We start from the raw sequence: 3,205 nt of genomic DNA, 5'->3' as shown, positions 1-3,205 counted from the left end.
GACCCTATTTCCAGTTAAAGTCACATTCGCAGGTACCGGGAGATAGAACTTCAGCATAATGTTTTGGGGGACACACTTCAAACCACCACAGATTAGAAGGAAAAAAATAACTCTCTTCTATACTTAGAGAAGCTTCTTTGGAAAGACTCTTGGTCTTGCATACAGTGAGTATATAGTGGAGCTAGAACCAGAACTCAGGGTCATGACTGCACACTCAGGGACTGCAGGAAGTCCTAGGAAAATGGCACAGTAAATTCTCATTATTCATGGTAATTAATGTTTTATCAAGTAGTTACAAATATAGAACTCGCAAATATTAAACCATTACTTCTAGGAGAAATACAGGTTTAGGTTCTCACGAGCCCCTTGGCCACACCATTTTTATCAACGGATCAATATGGAACCTTGTTTTGTGTGTGCGTTTGTTTAAAGAAACCTTATTTCACATGTAATGCTAGCTAACTCACCTGATTTGAACCCACAGCCAACAACGGCATAACTCAGAACTGAATGCAGCCTTTCTAACACATGGCATTTTCTCAATAAGGCATTTCACAGCCTTCTTGTAATTAGGAACACTCGACAGTACTATGCTTCGAGTCCATTTTAAACGCAACATCACCAGAAAAAAAGCTCAAAAATGTTGGGTAAGCCAGCACTACATAGACTCAAAAAGGATCCCTGCTTATAGCAGGAAAAGTAACAGAAGAACACTGAGCATCACTATATTCAGCCCCAACTGGGATTATGCACAGAGGATTTTTTCACTGCTCTAATCATGTTTTTATGGGACCACAAAATAGTGCCAGCTATTGATTTTAAGATTCTAAACCAATCACAGGAAGTATGAACATTCACAATTGTGAAAGCTGCAAATAATGAGGACCAGCTAGCTGTATACTAGAGGCCATCTTAGTTAGTTTCATGTAGGGGTGTACTGTCTTAGGTACAAATGCAACGGGGGATGGAGTCTGCCTATCACAAAGCACAACAGTGTTGTTGCATTAACTGATGGGCACCAGGATACATGGATCCAGACCAGGCAGTAGGGTACCCATCTCCACTGGTACTCTAATCTTGAGTCAATCCTAGATGATAAAATCTGTACCAGGGAGAAGAAAAGGAAGAAACCCTGAATTTTATCACTTACCTATAAGTAGAAAAACAATGGAATTACCTAGAATTAAACTTATTTATTTATTTATTTATTTATTTATTTGCTGACAGGTAAAAGGAAAACATGACAGATTAAACGGAGGTACAGAAAAATAGTTAACATTTTGGGTCACCTGTACTCCAGACTGTGAAGAATATATAATACACAAGTATTTATTGAGTGAATATTGCGTAACAGGCACCTTGTCGGGGGCTGATTTAAGAGTGAATGATACAGGGGCTCCTGGTTGGCTCAATCGGTTAAACACCCAACTCCAACTTAGGTCATGATCTCACGGCTCATGGATTTAAGCCCCAGGTCAGCATGGAGCCTGCTCGGGATTCTGTCTTCTCTCCCTGTCTCCTCTGCTCCTCCCTAACTCACACTTTCTCTCTCTCTCTCTCTCTCTCTCTCTCTCTCTCTCTCTCTCTCTCTCAAAAATAAATACACTTAAAAAAAAGTGAATGATATAGACATTAAACTCATAAAAATGAATATCCAAAATTTACACATTTATGCTTAATTCCTATTCCATAGCATATAACAGATGTTTAAAAGTAAGTTCAAATGTAGGTATCAATGAGCATGTTATTAAGAAAATGATATTTAGCTTATATCTGAGTATATGTTACCCTCACAGTTTGGAGGCAAGTGGTGTTCCTAGTTGAAGAAAAAGTATGTGAATAGTCGCAGGACCTAGAGAAAACATAGGGAGTTAATAGATACTACACTTGATCTTAGCCAAAAGGCTGAGAAGCGATTTATAGGGAGTTAATAGAAAGATTAGTGGGACTACAATGTACTGGCTCATCAAAATGGGCCATGAGAATCACAAAATCAGAGATGTGTAAGCAACAGTAATACATTTGGCATCTGAATTGTTCACTCAAAAATGGAGCACAGAATTGAATTGTTCAAACTCTAGCTACTCGAGAGAAAGGCAGATTGGATTTAAGGCAGCAATTCTAAGAACAGCAAAGTCCCCAAGACATTTCCAGGGCACCCATGAGCTCAGAACTGTGTTCAGAGTATACCAACACTGCCTTGTTCACACTGGGTTGATATTTGTACTAACAGAGCAAAAGCTATGGCGTGTAAAATTTCTTGAAAGCTTCTCAGTATGTCAGGACCTTTCTGGTAAGATCGGTAGTTCCATTAACATGTGTGATTTTTTTTTTTTGAGAGTATACAATAAATTATGATGGTATTTGAAAAAAACTTCACAACTCAGTAAGTCAGTATTTTTCAAATAACCAGAGCATGATTTTATCAAATCATGCATTGGTAAAATACTCATTCAAAATGCAAGTAGACCACTGTATTTTAATGTAAGAGAATACAAAAAGTTCACTGAAAACAGTACACATTCCATATCACAACTGGTTTTCAACAGTCTATCACCGGTTGAGTTCTGGTGTAGTAACAAAGAAAAACATCCACAATCATCTATAAAGTATATTAAAAACTGCCTTCATTTCCAACCATTTATATCTAGATGGTCAATTTTTTTTCTACACCCATCAACCAAACCATCCCCTTGAAATAAATTAAATGCAAAAGAAAATGTGAGAGGCTGCTTGTCTTCTATTAATCCAAACCTTTAAAAAATATTTTCAAATTTACAAAGACATAACATTTTTGTTGTTTTAGCAAAAATACTGTCATTTTTTTGTTGTTTTGCCAAGTATTTTTTAAGTAAAAAATACATAGTTGCATTACAGTGTGATTGGTTTATTTATGTTACTTTATTTTTTTTTTTAATTTTTTAATGTTTATTTATTTTTGAGACAGGGAGAGACAGCATGAACAGGGGAGGGTCAGAGAGAGAGGGAGACACAGAAACTGAAACAGGCTCCAGGCTCTGAGCTGTCGGCACAGAGCCTGACGCGGGGCTCGAACTCACGGACCCTGAGATCATGACCTGAGCCGAAGTCGGATGCCTAACCGACTGAGCCACCCAGGCGCCCCTATTTATGTTACTTTAAATGAAATACTTTAAATGAAATGGAGTGCCTGGATGTCTCAGTCAGTTAAATGTCAGCCTTCGGC

At 37.8% G+C, this 3,205-nt stretch overlaps 1 pseudogene; it reads right to left on the bottom strand.

The window, feature by feature from the left end:
* Positions 1 to 1,805: 1,805 nt before the first annotated feature.
* LOC123582322 lies at positions 1,806 to 1,917 on the bottom strand (annotated as a pseudogene).
* Between the last annotated feature and the right edge of the window lie 1,288 nt (positions 1,918 to 3,205).

Source organism: Leopardus geoffroyi, chromosome A1, assembly GCF_018350155.1.
Source record: "Leopardus geoffroyi isolate Oge1 chromosome A1, O.geoffroyi_Oge1_pat1.0, whole genome shotgun sequence".
NCBI classification, from domain to species: domain Eukaryota; kingdom Metazoa; phylum Chordata; class Mammalia; order Carnivora; family Felidae; genus Leopardus; species Leopardus geoffroyi.
This window is presented reverse-complemented; position numbering and strand designations above follow the sequence as displayed.